This window comes from Tachysurus fulvidraco, chromosome 7 (genome assembly GCF_022655615.1).
Source record: "Tachysurus fulvidraco isolate hzauxx_2018 chromosome 7, HZAU_PFXX_2.0, whole genome shotgun sequence".
Taxonomy (NCBI): Eukaryota; Metazoa; Chordata; class Actinopteri; order Siluriformes; family Bagridae; genus Tachysurus; species Tachysurus fulvidraco.
In genome coordinates, this window is record NC_062524.1 from 8625099 (window position 1) to 8644406 (window position 19308).

The following is a 19308-nucleotide window of genomic DNA, read 5'->3' on the forward strand; positions in this document are numbered from 1 at the left end:
CGACCTGTCAGTTAATCATATTTTTGATAAGAAACCTATTGACTTTACTTTCTGTGTACACTGGTTTTGAGACCGAATTTAAAATGAACATGTTTTATTTCATCTTTCCCAGAATTTAACCAGAGCAGTAAGACTGCATTGTAGACTTCTCCATGCCATTTGTTTAACCTGAATTACAGATTTATTCAAATATGAACTTTATGTATATAGTTATTTGATTTGTGTGTGTGTGTGTGTGTGTGTGTGTGTGTGTGTGTGTGTGTGTGTGTGTGTGTGTGTGTGTGTGTGTGTGTGTGTGTGTTTTAGGCTGTTGTCAAATTCCAGAAGGAAATTTGTAGGACTGTATAAGAAAATAGTCTATATGCAAAGTTTATTACAAAGGTATTGTTTGAATCATTATTTATACTCATGCATAGACTTTAAAAAGTAAAAGGACGTCTTAAACAATTACACAGATCTCAAAAACCAAACAATGGCATTAATGCATATGGATGAATGTATAAATGTCTCTGGAAGTCATTTATACATAACGTAACATAAGCTTAAAAAACTGGTTCGCTGTCGTACATAAAATAACGATGAGATTATAAGTGAATGTTGTTAGGCCATATTAATTCAAATGTATGTTCTTATTATGCTAATATCAGATGGTTTGTTTTAAAGAAAGACCAGATGGAAATTTATGCCTTGGATGAAATATTTAATCAGATGTCAACACAAGAATGTTTTTACATTTATTGGCAATTGTACATATTTACAACAGACATGCTATTTATTTGTATAGTTAGTACACATTTCTGGAATAACTTATTTTCTGTAATAATAGTTTTGTGATAAAACCTGAAATTATTAGTAGTTGGTGATCAAATTAAAAACCGTAATTTATATAAATGTTTAACTACAACTTAAAAAAAATCTTACAAAATCCAGTCCACCATATGTTTCTAGACAAACAAAGCGATATCAGCAGAATTTGGTATATTATGCCTGATAACACTGTTGGTAATCCCTGACATCCATGGTTATTATTAATATTTTTTTTGTTTTGTTTGTGTCCCATTTATACACCTGACTTTCAAATCCAAATGAGCTTACTGAATATCTCATAACAAAGCCTGGGCATTAGTATGGTGTTGGAAATGTGTTCAGTGTGATTGAGGTCTGGGCTCTTTCCAGGCCATGCATTTTCTCCCAGGGCAGCCTTGGCAAAGCATGGCTTTATGGAATGTACTTTGTACTCAGGTGCTTTGTGCCAGGTGAATTTGGGCCCTTTATTTCCAGTGAAAGAAAAGCTTTGCTAAAAATGATAAACACCCTGGTCAATTGTGTGCATCCAACTTTGTGGCAAGATTGGGAAAGACCCATATATGCTTTTGTGTTGATCCGCTGTTATTGTATATGAAGATACAAGAAATAAGAAACAAGATATAAGAAACACTGCAGTAAATTAGAATATGTTTTTATTATGTGTGTTATCGTGAAGACAAAAAAACTACACTACAAACAAAGATAACAACAAACTGTGTATGCATATAGAAATACGTTATACTGTACAACAAATATAGCTCTTTTTATATGGAAATGAAAATAGAGTTTGAAAGAGTGAAAAGTTTGGCAATATGTTGAACTTGACTATAATATTACGTTATAATTTTACCATATTCAGCTAGACGTTAATTTCAAAATCTTTATAGCAACCAAGTTAAAATATGTCACTTGCCTGCTATAAAACATGCTATAAACTGAAAATACAGCTTGCCTGATTAAAAAACCCATAGCAAGGCTATTAAAAATTAATATTCGATTGACATATGATAAAAGAAACATTAAACATTACTGTAATCAGTGCAGGACAGATATGTATGATTCTATTGCTGTATATGTAAAGATCATTCGTTCATTCATGTTCTACCTCTTATCCGACTTCTCGGGTCATGGGGAGTCTGTGCCTATCTCAGGCATCACATACATCTCAGGCAACACACACACACACACACACACACACACACACACTCTCTCTCTCTCATTCACTCACTCACTCACACACTACGGACAATTTTCCAGATGCCAATCAACCTACCATGCATGTCTTTGGACCCGGGGGAGGAAACCGGAGTACCCGGAGGAAACCCCCGAGGCACGGGGAGAACATGCAAACTCCCCACACACAAGGCGGAGGCGGGAATCGACCCCCCAACCCTGGAGGTGTGAAATCTTTCAGTTATAGACAAATAGATAACTAGATAATAGAAAACAATACACTATTACTTGCTATTCTGAAGGTATACCACAGATCATGAAATAATAAAGTTAATAAATAAAAAAATCTGTAATAAAATAAAAATGAATTAGTTCTTGTTAACACAGACAAGCTTTTCAAAGGCTTATCAAACCTTATAACAGAAAACAGTTATTAAATGTAGCATTTAATTTCATAGTGAGGCTGTTTTTTGTTCTGTTTTTTAAACAGCTACCTTTGTAAGCAAAAATTAAAACATTCACTAAATTTTACCATTAAAATAATATTACCATCTGACACTTTTAACATGGCTGTTACTAAAACAGTTTAATTAAAATATTGCTTAAAAACCTAATTAAAATATTGCTATGGGCATTATAATAGACAGCTGCAATCTAGGAATAGACAGAAAGGAAAACACTTTATAGAGGAGCTTTCTGAAGCTTTTTTGAGCACTCATCCTTTATCCTCCAGATCATAGGAAGTGCTGAGAGGCTATTGAGCATTCATTAAGAGCAATGTCTCAGATTTTATACTTAACATTTACACTCTTGCTGCGCTGAAACGTTATGTGAAAATACTCAGGCTAGATTAGAATGCCGAAATATAATGGGCTTCTAGAAATATCAATTGGACTTGACCATCTTTTTATAAGCACTTGTAGGAACATCTACATTATGCATGACTTGGGAGACAGCAGTCTCTAGCTCAATCATGACATAAGTATTCTTCTAACAGCATGTTTTGTTTAAAAGAAACCTGACCATTTGGTGACCACAATTTCAGAGAAATAAAGATTTCGCTGAAAAAAAAATTATCACTGAGACTTTCTCATGGTGGAAAGTAAAAAACACCTCTTAATTTATTTTATTCCTTTTTTAATTATTAATATTATTACACAGGTGCTGATTCGGTATTTTATATGTTTTTATATATTTTAAGCACTCATTTATTTTTGGAATTATCAGCATACATTTAAGATTTTAATTAACCCTTAATTAAGGGGCCCATTAATTAACAATTCCCTCTGGGTTTCATCAGAATGGTGAACACACACCCAAATTAAAGTAGCGGTATAAACTCATGCTGTCAAAATAAACACATTCCTATGCTAAAAAAAAAAAAAATTAATTTACCATATCAACTTAATCATATCATATCGGGCATAAATCATTAAAGCAAGAAGGACGTCATTAGTATGAAAATTAGCTCTCCTTCCCTGCAGAAATATACAATGCTCCATAGCTAAAAATCTCCAGGGTCAGCTGTCCTGGTGAGCCAGAGATTCTACATGCCTATACAGGTATGTGGTTCTTTCCACAAACTGTTGTGACAACTTTAGAAGCACACAACTGTCTAGAATGACTTTGTATGCTGTAGAATTACAATCGTCCTTCATTTCCATTATAGTCTTCAATTGTATTTAATTTGTATGGTGCTTTTAACAATGGACAATGTCTCAAAGCAGCTTTACAGAACATAAGAAATATAGTACAAAAAGTTTAATATTATACAAAAGTATAAGATTGATATTAGGCTCATATTTAAAAGTGTTTGTATTTATCCCCAATGAACAAACCTGAGGTGACTGAGGAAAAACTCCCTTAGATGGAAGAGGAAGAAACCTTGAGAGGAACTAGACTCAAAAGGGATACTCATCCTCATTTGGTTGACTGAGTGTGTGATTATAAATTGTTATAAACACAGAAGTGTGTTGTTATGATTAATGTACTTTCTATAGTCATATACAGTCTGACAATAATGTATTGATGGTTGGAGGTTGTTGTCCTCAAAGACCACATGTAGTTGGAATCTTCCATTTTAATGCCCGAATCCTTAAGAAGATTGAGCTAGTACGTCTCTAGATGCCTCATGATCCTCACAGAGTTGGTCTCTTCTCACTGAAGATCCGAAATCTTCATGAAGCGGAACACATCTAGAGCTGGAACAATCTCTGGACGCCCCAAGAATTAGCATAGCTGCTGTAGATAATATTAACCAGGACTAGATGAAAATGTGTATTTGATCAGATCTACAGTAGCACAAGATAATGGGATTTTTTTTGTCAGGGTCAACAATTTCCTGCTGGAAAATTAAGGGGCATTCAGATAGTGTGTTTTGTTCCACGTGCTTTTGTTCATGTTTTGTGTTCACGTATCTGCCCCTCCCTAGCCTTAATTCCTTCCCACTTCTGCACACCTGTTCCTTATGTGTCTAATTGTCTCCCATATTTATTCCAGAATCCTTGTTGTGTTGTCTTCGTTAGCACTGGTCTGTGTCTTTGAGTTTGTGTATTTAATTATGTCGTTTTTGGGTTTCGTTTTTTTTCTTTCTCCTAGTTTGTTTTTTTCTCTCAGTGTTCTCCAGTTTGTGTCATTTTGTCTGTGAATATATCTCGCTTATGACAGTATTATGTCTATGCTTGGCTAAAGACAGCCAACTAGAAAAGTGCAGGAATGAAGACGTATGAAAAGTTCACACTTGCAACTAGTGAATGTATTAATTGGCTGGTCTATTCAACCCATAATCTCCACACTCCTGTCTTTAGCCTATAAAAGTCATATTGTTTACATCATGTTTTTCCTATAATCATTTTTTCCCCATAGTAACCCATTTGGCATGGTCCGTCACCACGTAGAACCACACTTAATTTATTGTTCTACAACCTTACCATGTTTTTATCACTACTAATGCATTTGCTGGTAACTGGACACTCTGGACTGCACTTACCATACAGTAAGTGCTAATACCTTATAATAATAGCAATAATAATTTCCTAGAACAGGCTCGCTACAAGACAGCACATTCACTCTGGAGTTTATTACTGTGTTTCATCAAAAGCACTACTGAGAGAACAGTGCAAAGGTGTGTATGCATACACAATGTCAAGAAAGCATATTTGTGATCCACCATTTCCTTTTCCTACAGAGAGGAGGGGGGGGAGACAGAGAGAGTGTGTGTGAGTGAGAGAGAGAGAGAGAGAGAGAGAGAGAGAGAGAGAGAGAGAGAGAGAGAGAATTCATTTACTTTGCCATTCTCAACATTTGCAAAGTAATGAGGTACAAAACAAAATAGACCAAAGAATACAATTTTAATAATGCGTCTAAAAACAGTTTGAGAGTTTGATTATCTGCATAATCAAACTCTCAAACTGTTTTTAGACGCATTATTACAGAGACTATATTTTGCTAAGAGCAGACACACAATGCCAAAGGAAAACACATGAATGTCATACTTTCTAATATAGGAAAAATCAAGATGAGACAAACAATAAGTCTTATTTTTTCTCCTTATTAAACATTCTCATTTTTTCTTGAAAATCACCCCTGGCAAAACTAATGTTTTACATTTTCAATGTACATTTTTGTATGTTACAAAAGATTTTAGTGGCAAATGCACAAAGACCATGTATCTACCGTCAGTATCGGTATTCATGCATTCAATTACTTAGTGAGCTATTCTTGAAAAAAAGAGTTCAGTGAAAAAGAAAACTTTGTTTGAAAGTCAGCAAGCCAGCATGAGAAGATATTTTCTAGACAGTATTTGGCTATGCACTGTCAATGCACTGTAAATTATACAGTACTCTGTAGCCATGTCAACCTCCAACTTACAGTGTTATGGACCTTTTCAGTGACAGCTATGCAATGTGTGTTTTCCTTCTGTTTTTGTTCCACATTATCATATAGGGCACATTCACACCTACCTCAGTGGCTGCACAGCTAGCAGGCTTTTTCTTTACTTCAGTCTGCTTTGAGTTTTGATCCAAGTGGTGACTGGTGAGAACAAATTTCTATGATTGCCCATGAAAGAAAATAAGCACACCCATAGCCGACTACTTTAAATAGTATTTTCTGTAAACGTTAATGCACAGTTTTCCACACCTAAAATTCGAAAAAAATGTAGTTACAACTTCAAAAGTTGAAGTTTAAGAAGAATAAACACCCAACATCTACTGGCACATCTAAGCATCTGACTGAGGATCTAAAATTGAAGCTAATTGATGGCTGTCAAGCTGAGAACTGCTATAAAAGGATATCAAATTATTTCCAGCTCACAATGTTCATTGTAAGAAATTAAGAAATAGTAGTTAACTGTGGGAGTAGAGGATGCCGAGAATTGCGTTAGGTGGAAACAGATGATTCACCTTGGTGATTTCTTACAGGAAGAGCCAAAAGTAGAAGAAGAGTTGACTGTGGCAGTCAAGGCATGGACCAGAAAACGTAAGAAATTTAAGTTTCAGAGAGAATTGTCTGTATGCCCAGCAAAAAGGCAAAGCAAAATCCCCAAATGACAGGTTTAACTGATACAGGAGTGATGTAACTGGGAAGAGTTGTTTGTAAAATATGATCTGCAAGGAAGAATTATCAGAAGGGAAACTAACTTCATCACAAATGTGAATGTCTGAATAAAGCTGGGTGTTTTGGATATAAGTGCCGTAGATTGATGAAGTAAAAATGGAGCAGTTTTTGTCCAAGATCTCCAGCGGTATGTTTGGTGAGTAGCAAACAAAGTGTAGCAGAGTTCTACAGGAAACATTGCATGGGTCAGCAATTGTGGCACATTCAGTCAAGAATCTGACAATGAAAAGAGATTGGCATCTAGAGCAAGACAATTATTTAAAATATACCACAAAATCCACCATGAAGTACTTCTATAATTACAAGCTGGAGGCTTTGGAATGGCCTTCATAGTCCCCTGATATGTACAAGTATAAATAAAAAAAACATTTAAATATGCTGTGCATGCAAGATGATCCGAAAATTCCCCAGAGCTAAAAATAGTGGACAGGAAATTTCTAACAATACACCTGTTAAGTGTAATGAGACTCCTAGATGGGATCCAAAAATTGTTTACAAAATGTGATATATGCCATAGAGCGTATTGTTAAGTACCAATTAGTAGGGAATCTAGAAATGTTGTTAAAACAAGATGAGCTTATTTAGGTGCTTCTAATCTCTTTAGACATCATAATCTTTTATATATTCACAATACCAAATTGTCACCCTTCTTGTATTCTATTAAAACGTTTCATCTTATTGTGTAATCTAATGCACATTGATGAGGACAGCAAACAAATGAGACCCAAATGAGTATTTCAGGCTATTTTGAATAGGCTTAGTAGAACACACAAAAGGATAAAATCTTAGCAAACCACCAACTAAAAGCTTTATAAATGATATACATTTTTAGAATTAAGTAAATAGTTAAAGGGTGATTAACTATCTGCTTATCCTATTTACTAATAATTGCAAGAAGAAGAAGAAGAAGAAGAAGAAGAAGAAGAAGAAGAAGAAGAAGAAGAAGAAGAAGAAGAAGTTAAAAAAAAACATTGGATCAGTAAAGTGTTATTCAGATAAAATATAAGCATTATAATTAGTTATGCCTGTCCACAGAAAGTGAGTGAGGAAATGTGAAAAAAACACATCTGACAGTAATTGGATGCAGAGAGCAACATTGTTGATATGCAAGGACCAAAAATGTCTAGGGAACAGGTCATTTTAATCCCATTTCAGACATGTGCAGACGGGAAGATATGAATCTCACTGGCCAAAAAAAGAGATAAAACGTATACAATTACGTTCAGCACGACGCTATTAAACGTCCTAAACTACAGTAAGTATAAATCAAGTATCTGAGTTTTAAAGAAACTCATTTTAAAGCGTAATAAAATGTCATATCAGACAATCTCTAAAGCTTTTTTTACTTCACACCAGAGGGCTGCTCTGACGTGGAGCATCCATTTTCGTTTACTCGTTTAATAAAAAGTGACTTGCGTATATTTATACTGCCAGATTATTGTGTGCTACTATACTTAGTATGTGTAACCAGAGCTACTGTATACACATAATATTTCTATTAGATTCCACTGAGATTTTCACTCTGAAACTCAACTATTGTTAAACTTTAACAAAGTTAAATAAACCTTAACAAAGTTGAAGTAAGGCCAGAGCAAGCCCATCGATCACTTAAACTGATGACCATCAAATGCAAAACCATATGCACCATCACTGATTTGAGGAAAGTTTAATTTGAGTGGACAATGTATACTTCATTACGCCACATGAAATATGTTCAATTCATTTCAATTCAAATTCCAATTCAAATTTATTTGTATAGCGCTTTTTACAATTGACATTGTTTCAAAGCATCTTTACAGAACATAAACATAGAACCAAAGGTTAATATAAAGAATAATATCAAGATTAGTATAATACAAAAAGTTAAGATTAATATTAGATAGATTTAAATGTGTTTGTATGTACTCTTAATGACAAAGTCTGAGGTGTTCCCTTCTCTTAATTTATCTGTTTAATAACTCTTATCTTTAAGATTCTACATACAGTAGAAAGTCAGAACATTGTATTTCTCTGTCAGAAGTGGCTCTAAAATTGTAAACGCTTAGACAACTTAACTTAAAGAGCTTGTTATACGTCCCTATTCAATATGGTCACACAATTTCAAATTCAGAGGAATCTGAGGAATACTGTATATAGCCCATAAGGTACCTGAACTAATAGGCATTGCATTTTCGAAAGATTAAGAAGGGCCCACAGATTTTGCCCCTACACAGAACCCTCAAACTTATAGAAATGCTTTTTTGCTGACACACGAATGAAGTAGGCCTTTTTTTTTAAAGAATTTTCAGTTTTGTGAGAATTCAAAGTGATCAAAAAAACAATGCGTGGAATTCTATAGACTATAGTCTCAAAAATTCAGTTCTATGTATCTTATCAAATACAAACATTTATTGTGCTTCAGCAGACCTTTTTTATTTTATGTGAGCATAAGCATTTCTCATTCCCCAGTGGGCACACAGCTCCTTATCTCAGGTACAAAGGGGAAAATTTGCAAATATAAAGTGTGTTTCCCTAGGGCACCAATTAAAACTTCCTTTGGCTATGAGGCAGCTTGAATACCATCTTCCTACTTCTTTTCCTTCTATTTCTCCTAAACCAGCACAGTAGCTGCATTTATTAAGCTTTATCATGCATTAGGCAAAGATTACTGAATAATTACATATTAATACGAGGCAATCAATACAATGTGTCTTGTGTAAATCTGGCCACTGTAATCTTAACCCTTTCTAACTTTTTGTAAAAATTGGTTTGTGTTACTTTTAACCTTTCAATCATAAGACTATGTTAGATTTATTGTCGTGTTAATAAAGCCAGAGTCATAATATGCCATAATTTCTCACAATGTACATTTTTCATTTACAAATCTTATATTATAGTGAAGCTTACTGGCAGGACAAAAGCATGCTGACTGTTAGTACTACATACAGTATGCCAAGAAGAACTTTATCTACTGCATAAGATAACCTGGAAAACAACCATGAAGTCTGCAAAAGAGATACAGACCACAGTTTAAGTAGTAAAAGGTCTGCCATAAGATCTGCCTTTAATGCTTATCTGAGTAAGATACAGGAAGGGCTCCAAGAAACAGCTGTTTAGAAACTTGGGAAAATGGGTAACCTAATTTACAACTACGGTGCAGAAACGTTTGGTGTACAGGTGCCAAAGAGGGGAAAAACAATGGTAATCAAATCTTATATGCAACTAGGGAGTGAAAGACTTATCAAGGACAGTAGGATCTTGAGAAAATAGTGGGAAAAGGCTATTCTGTATGTAAAGGACTGTGCTTTAGCCTTCTTCAGGCCAGAAAGAATAACTGTTTAGATTACATAAAGCAGAGAACCTCAGGATTATGACACAAGATCAAAGAAAATGTATGAATATCTATTAATGAGGACCACAATACATTGTTAATTATTCACACACCAAAAAACCTGGAGAACTATTTGAAAGCAAATCTGGTCAGAAAATTCTGTGGTTCTTCAGAACACTTTATTGCTCTGGACTGGAATAATGGCAGAATGCACCTCATCATGTGCAACCATCATATTCAGTAAATGATTGCTGGAACAGCTTCATTTGAACATACTATGGTGATGAATGAAGGTCATGAGGTTCAACAAGAGATAGATCATCAAAAATCAGCATAGCCAAAACTGTCCTTTCAGAAGCCAAGAAGCTGGAAAGAACAGTCAGTTCATATATTAAGAAATAGATTGTCACAGCAAGCTTCTAGATGCTTTTTAGCCTCATCCACCTCTAAGCTTTGAAAAAGGGATGGGAGTCCAGGGACAGGTCCCCACCAAGCTATACAGTCTATTAAGCTGTAAAGTCAGCCAGTAAGCGGATCTGGTTAAAAAATGACTAGAAAAAAAAATGGATGTAACTATCAAGTAACAGGAGGGGTCCACAATCACATGCTTTCGTTACCATGGGAACACTAACATAAGTATTTAGACCTACAACGTAATTACAGACTTAGGTGCTACTTGGACAATTGCGTAGGAGTGTAGGTCTGCCACAGTTACTTATGCGCACCTTATACGCCTCAGCAAGAAGCAGTTATAAGTTCAATCCCAATGTCTGAAAATTTGGTGTAACCACCATATTTCACCCTGAAACTAAATGCCAATATATGAATGAGAAAATGGCAAACATTCCAATAAATAATAGTTTATTTAATAACAGTTTCATATATTTCCAAAAAAAATGCTGCATAAATATAATAGTAATTATATTTTATACAGTATATGTAAAACTCCCATTTGAACAGCTTTCACTCTTCTGGGAATGGATTGTGATTGTGGGAATTTGTGTTTATTCAGCCACAAGAATTTTAGTGAAGTCAAACAAGATGAGCTAGTTTGCTGTCAGCATCCCAATTCATCTGAAAGGTATTCAAATTCATTGTCAGAGTCTGTGCAGACCACTCAAATTCTTCCACACCAACCTTGGCAAACCATGTCTTTATTGAACTCATTTTGTGCCAAGGGGCATTGTCGTGCTAGAATATGCTTGTGCCCTTTAGAACCATGGTATTAGTCTTATTTTTAAAGTAAATAAAAAGCTTTTAGACAATTGTGTGCTTCCGGCTTTGTGGCAAAAATATGGGGAAGTATAACGGTCAGGTGTCTCCTTACTATTGGCTAAACAGGGCCAAAATTAAGGAGATCATTTTAACTATCTATTAGATAATTTTTTTCTATTAAATTTCCATTTTTGTAAATAATTTTAACACAATAGAAGTGTGGGATACATTTCCATATGTTGTAACTACTCATTTGCTATGTCAGCTCCCTGTGGGAAGAAACTATTTGTGACCTTTACATGGATGACATGATTAATTAATTAATAACTTCATGTTCAATATCACCCTGGGATGTTATTCCACAATTTTCGTGTGTATTCATACAACCCGAATGATTCATTTAATTTTACTTGATACATACTGAACTATGTTTGCATATATGTTACGTTCTTGCCGAGTTTCTTTCAGACGGAACATGATATTCTTGTTTCATGCTTACTCTCTGGTCTCTGTCACAGTTCCAGTGTTAATTTGCATAACTTTTCAAAGCATTTCAAAATATTTCTCTAATATTACTATGTATGTAATCAAAAACATGTAATGCAATATGTATACAGCACAGTGATACATACTCCTACCCTTAGTTAGCTTAACACTGCACTCCTGTAGTGCAAGGTACAAACAGCATAAACATGTGGTAGCCCTGTCAAAATAATGTAAACGCAAGATTGTAGGTTTAAACCCTGGAGGATATGTTTATTAAATAGCACAGTAAGATGGAGGGGAAAAGTTCAGCCATCTCTCTGGTGTGCGCGGGAAGGTTGCAGGTTGTTTGGTGCTCATTCTTGGGTGTCCATGAATAAAAGAGATCACAAATAGTTTGGTTTTTTTAAGACACCTGACAGGACTCCATTGGTGCTCTGGGTTATACAGTATGGATGTGTTACATTTTTAACAAGCACATTGCATTATCTGGTCAGATGAGTTCTCAATATAGATGTTTAACTGCATAATGTTTGTTTTTGATGCAATAAACCTCCAAATACACTTTCATAATTCTATATTGTCTTATTTGTCTATCCTAGTTTGACATCCATTTGCTGTTGTTTTGACTGTCAGAACTAGCCTTTTTATTCTGGAATGGAAAAAACACTGGAAGAATTGATCTACTTAATTGAGGCAAGCCATTGCAACAACAAGGTCAATCAACTCTAGCCTGTATTTAATTACTTCTGTTTGCCACTCTTTTCCAGCTATCTCTTCCTTTCTCTTGAGCTCACCGATCCAAGTATGCAAACACACATCCGGCAATATTTATACTTTCTGAGGCTTTGCCGGATGCGCGGACAATATTTCTTCTTCATATTTACATGTTAATAATGTTTGTGCTAGGACGGCCTAAATGAATTGAAATTCAAGCTAATTGATTGAGTACAAAGGTTATATATTCACAATTAAACATCACATGTTGGATGGAGGGAGCGCATGGTTAAACCAGCATATAGTTTCTAGTTTATATTATAGTTTGGTTACATTTTACAATAAGGAAACATGTCATCAATATTAACCATTAGCTGACAGGAAAACAGTCTGTTGAAAGAAATAATAATTAATGTTTTTAAAGAATTGTTAGAATTTTGTTTAGAAACAAAATAAAATCATTTTGTTTAGACTTTAGGTTTGATGCTTTTCTCCAAATAGTCATATGGATATCATAGGTTGGCAGCTAGAAATTGTCTGGAATTGTAGTAAACTTTATACAGTATTTAGTAATGTTAGTACAGGATTTACTATTGATAAATAATTCCTAAATCTCAAAAAGACATTAGTTATTTAATTAATATTTGTTTTATCAAAACTATTTTAAGGTATTTATACATAGGGAATAAATACATTGTTAAGCAGTGTTTATTCTTAACAATTGGCATAAATAAGTCACATAAATGAATAAATAAACACTTAGAAACTCTATAGGAAATAATACATTATTGATTACTGTCATTATTTAATGGTCAATAGGTTTATGACTTTTAGGTAATGCTTAATGTTATTTAATGAATTATTCTAAAGTGTTACCAACTTCTCATCAAGATTCAGTGAGTCAAAATTCAACCATTTATCACCAGGTTGTTTACAACTATTGACCATTGTTCAAATTACATTACTGATTATATGGAAGTGGCCAAAACACTATTATCCTTTACCTAATAGAGGCCAATGGACCAAAAAGAGGTTTATCTATGACTCTAAAAGGTTTGCTTTCTTGACTGTTCATGATGAGAAGGAATATCAGGGGGTTGAGATTTCACAGTCAGACTCAAGTTCAACATCCCACTAAGCAATTATAGAGGAGATATTATTACAGTCTGCAAACCAGATAGAGACTGATCATTTCATATTTGAACTTGGCCTGAGTCATTGTGTTTGCCATAGTAGGATATATACTGTTGGTTTCCCTACTCGGTGCTTAAATGAAAATAAGAGCTTTGTAACATTTGCATATTTCTTACCAGCGTGTAAAACTATATTCAACTGGTTACAATTGTCAGTAGTTGTTTGCGTTGCAAGTGACCACTTGTGATACACACCTCTTGTGATACACACTGTCTAAGAGTCCTCTGCAATAAACACTTCTGATGTCTTCTGTAATACATTTTTTGTGCCACTGGGCATAATACAGCTGTAAAGCCTAATACTGAGATTATTTTGAAGCTCCTTGTCAGATCCCACAGTTTGCTTCAACTTTAACTGAATCTCATTTGCTCTGTTTATCAATGCAGGAAGATGATGGCAGCTGTGATCCTAAGGAAAAAATTAGACCTTTCAAAAATGCTATCAGATGCATAAATTTTAGAATATTGCACTCTGACATTTGTTAACACATTCTCATTTGTTTTCCTGGGTTTTTTTTTTTTTTTTTGGTTGTTTTTTTTTTATTCTGAATTTCAGGAGATTAGGAGGAGGAGGTTTGAATGTTCTTATGCAACTTATGCAGTAAAACAATAACAAAAATCGATACGAGGAAAGCAATTTGTTATGTTTATGTTTGAATATCTCAAATATTACAATTTGTGTGTGTGTGTGTGTGTGTGTGTGTGTGTGTGTGTGTGTGTGTGTGTGTGTGTGTGTGTGTGAGAGAGAGAGAGAGAGAGAGAGAGAGAGAGAGAGAGAGAGAGAGAGAGAGAGAGAGAGAGAGACCTTGTTGAAAAACAAGCAATTTTTTTCACCTAAGAAGCAATGTTAAGTTGCCTTTTATATGTTTGTCATTCAAAATCATCAAAATGACAAAATATTATATTATTCTGCAATATTTTTCTTCATTAAAATCCAAAATCCTCAGTCCTGGTACACTACTTGTAGTCAGAATTAGGGCTAAATTTGTACAGGAATTTTAAGTGGGGGTATGGAATTCTCACAGGATGCTATGTTCATCAAGGTAGCATTGAGGAACAATTAAAGCACTAGTCATTAATACCGCATATTGTATTCCTTCAGATTTGTTCAACTGTTTTAAGAAAATACAAACTTTGTTTACTTGGATTAAACTAGTAGATTCCCTTCTGTTGAATTTTTAACTGAATTGTATTTTCGGTTTGCAAGTCAAAACAAGATTAATGCATTTAGATGCACTAATTATTCCCAGCCGTTCTGGAAATATTCTTACGATGGCTTTTACTGTAGTGCCAAACAAATTAACATGCCAATTAACATTCTGTTAGGTATGTGTGGGCATGTGCTTTGCTGTGAATTAGTTTTCCTACTTAAGTGCATTATTACTTTTCTGATATCTTTGCTGAATTTTATTGGGATAGGCTTCATTTCCAACACAACCCTGACTAAGATAAAGTAGTTACTGATGAGGAACAAACAAATGATTACCAACTGGAATAGAATGCAAAGTTGTTATATTAAAACTGAGCTGAAATTGCCTGGGGATTAGTTAGATTACACTTAGGTAAACTGAATGTAGATAAGTATTTCCTGTATGGTTTGATGAATGACAAAATTTGATGAATGACACGTTTTAAGCAAAAGGGTCAGAAGAAGCTATCTGAATGTCATAGGTGATGTTGCTCTTTAGCTCGATGCAAGGACATTCCTGAAATTTTTTTCCAGAAATTTCCAGAATGAAAGATTTTAGTACTCTGCAGGCAAACGGGGCATCCTGTAAAATATTTCTCAAAACCATAACACCTAGATGGACTCCCAGTTTATCACATTATTAGATATTTCTTTTGCTTGTCTTTCCAAAGGTAGGTCTAGAAAGACATTTATTTTTCAAGCTCTTGAAATCAGCTAACAGAAACCCTGTAAATCAAAACTTAAAATTGATTTATATTGTTTGCATTGCAAATAATGTCTACATCTCAATGTTTCTGAAACATCCATTAACACTGTTTTTCCACTCTATATTCCAAGAGCCTTACACCCTCATTGTGAACAATGTACAAATCAAAAAAGACTCATTGTTCCTTTTAAGATAAAAAATGCACATGACCTTCAATCTTATTATTATTCAAACAAGGACTTCAACGAGGACATAAAATTGGAGCATAGTGGGATGTTTTACTGTTTACTTTGAGTGTACTGAGGGTATCACTAAAGGTTTTCTCCATACCTCCATAAATCAAATATTTAAAGGTGAATCTCTCCTCAAAGTTTAAGAAGGGTAACAGTAGGGTGGCAGACTGACCGGCTATACAGAGGTCCCATTATTTATAGCTGACAAGCTGCAAAAAGCAAACATTTGTCACCAAATCTATTTATGATGAAGACATCTACAGTGAAAGGATTATAATATTATGATGGAAAATGTGTAATCATATCAATCTGGTTATATTTATAATTGACATCAGTTTTTCTAGTGCTATGACCAAGGTTAAATGAAACACAAGCCTCATCATCTAATCACTCAACCGATCAAGGTTGTAAATGTCAGTAAGTCCTGTTTGTTAATCAACTTGCAAGTTTTTGATTGTGTTAATCCCCAAACTATTCACTATAGTGCTTACTGGGTTTTAAAATACCGTGAGTTTTTCAGCTGTCGAATCCAACAAGAGAGTGCTTCCTTGTTAGAAAGACTACAAGTAGAATCCCTGCAGGAAGCTAAGAGTCCTTCACTATCATAAGAACCCTTGAAGATCCTTGACGTGTGCAACCAAGCTCCGTGACTTTATTTCAGACTTTATTTTCCAGACTGCAACATATGAGCGCCTGTGGTGACCAGCATGAATAAGAATGGAATGGACATAATTAAAAGGCATGTCAATATCAATGCTCTAAATGATTATGGCTTTTATATGTACCTCTACTGTGATTCGACAGAGCCATCATGTGGTAGAATCAGATTATTGCTGATACAGCTGCTTTTTCTTGACTAAAATAAATATAACATTTCTCATGAGCAATTTTTGAAAGGGGACAAAAATAATACAGTCAAATTGTACTTATAAAGACATGTCCCCACAGTGAAAAACGTTGCTTTTATCATTATTATTGTAGCATGGAGACTGTGTCATTATGGTTATTTTCAAAGTTTTTCTCAGGTTCAAATTTTCCTTTTCTCTGTCATTTTATCTAGTCTATGACACTGCAAGGCAAGTTTATTTATACTGTAGCACATTTCATACACAATGGTAATTCAAAGTGCTTTACATAAAGAATGTAAAACTATCATAAAAAATAATCACAACAATAAAAACAAGGAATTAAAAAAGGGTTACAATTTTATTTAAAATTAATTAAGACACTTAAGAACAGAATAGAAATTGATTATACAAAAAAAATACAGTGAGGTCAGTTCGGACGTAGCACAGTGCTCATTTAGTAAATGCACAGCTAAACAATATGCTAATTGTGGCCGTTAATGTTAAGTTAACATTATGCCAAGTCGTCAAAACAATGCACGGGAAACAGCTTTGGCGTGTTAGTTGCAGTGCACTATGTAACAAGCTATTGTAAACAAGCTAACCTTAACTAATATAGCAGATTCATGGAAAATTACATCGGTAAACACCATTTTTGCCGCAACTAATTTATGAATGAGTCTGCATCAACTACATTAAAGAGAATCGCTTATTTAAAGTGAATAAAATCCCCTACTTGATGGAGTTCAACATTAATTGAGCCGCAGCCACACACCTGACTCGTGTGTGCAGAGTAGGTGAGATGAACTGAGAAAGCAGGCCATTTTTTGCGTTTGTTTTTTTTTTTTCTACTTACACAATTATTTAGGTGTACATGCATATATTTTTCACAATAGAGAGTGCGATATTTTTTACTTTTTTTTTTGCGCCCATGCCCTGAAGCAACAACATTAACACTCAACACTTCGTAACACTGCTCTGCAATGCATACAGTACAAGCAACTGTTGGTTACAAATATTTTTAAAGTCTTAGAATACATATTGATGGTTTAAAAATGGCTTTGTCACAGTGGATTGGTGCTTCCTGTTAATCACGATGCTAAAACTATGTAGAGCTGGTTGATACCCTGATGAAGAACTATGGACCATCAGGCTTCGAGATGTCTCTAAAAGTCCATATGATGCTTATCTTGATAAATTAAAGGAAAACATCAGATCATACTCAGAGTATCAGGCATTGCCACAAGCATATACTGAAGTTTGAACACCACTACCAAAGACAATATATTGTAAAACTTTCACTTCTCCTTTTTTTAACCATTATTGTTGTATAACGACATACTTAAAAATATTTTGTGGTCATTTCTGGTATAACTTTACTGTAAATACATGTTAATAAATACATGTAATTAGGCTAATTTACCTGTTTTCTTTATAAATAGGTCAAATTCTAGTCCTGGTCAGAAAATCTGTTTTGGGGAAGATTCATAGTCTTTTTTTTAGTAATCGAATAACACTTACTACCCCAAAATGTGTTAAATATTGTCATTTTCCTGTAAAAGCACACCTGTTATGTATTTTCTTACATTATTTATAATATTGATAACTATATATTTGTTTAAAGCTGTTCTCTGCTGCTTTCAGAAGTGAAAACATTCTGATCCATGATTCATCTGCATGACGAAAATGCAACACTAGCGCCTATTAATATTTACACCCAGAAAGCAGCTAATGAGAGAACTGATCATTTAAATACGGTTGTACAAAATGTTTAAAATGATTAATTTCACTTTGGAATTAAAATGTTTTTGCTACGAAGCAACAACAAATTGAGAGTTAGCTCGTGTGAAAATATTCAGGGAGCATTAGGCAGAAATAATTTATCAAATCAGATTAATTAAATGTATTTGTTTTACATACATTGTATCCACATCGGATAATAGTGACTATAAATTTGTTGGTGTGTGTTCTCTGAGGAAAAGGGGGCGTTAAATATTTCAGACTCGGCTTATTAGCATCTCACAGCAAAGAGCATCCCATGCATTTTTAAAGGGCATTATTCTAAAAAATTGCTGCCTTGATAAACATTTTCTTGCCTCCTTCTTGTCATGCAGTAAAATATAATGTCTGAGATGTTCTTACTATTATGAAATGCAGATAGAGATGTTTATTCAGCAATAATGGGTAATCAATATTGCAAAGCTGTACAATTAATTTCCAGTAAAACAATATACAGTACACAATATGGCTAAATGTATGAACATCAGAACATCACACCTATTTGTGCCCATTCCAATGGGCATTAACAAGCAGTTGGTCCTCCCTTTGCTGTTATAATAACCGCCACTCATCAGCCCGAGCTGAATTGGTGTTCCAATTCATTACAAAGGTGTTCAGTGAGCTTGAGGCCGGGGCTCTGTGCAGGACACTCAAATTCTTCCACATCGTACGTAACACGTCGGGTCTTCATGGACCATATTTTGTGCACATGGGCATTGTCATTCTGGAACAGGTTTGGTCTCTATATTTAAATATCTTAATGCTATAGCATGCAGACACCTATCCAACGGTTTAAAGAAGAATCACATATGGGTCTGATGGTCAAGTGTTCAAACAATTGGTTATATTATGCACTTTTGTACATATTACAGAAATTTGAAGTATAAAGAACTTTCTATCTGGTTACATGTCTTTAAATGAAAGACATTTGCAGTTTAATGTTCTCCTTCGGTGTAAAACCATACACGTATTTATTTTTCTGTAGGACAAACTGCAACACCCAAGTCTGAGTAGCCCTATATATTCAACAGAGATGTAATA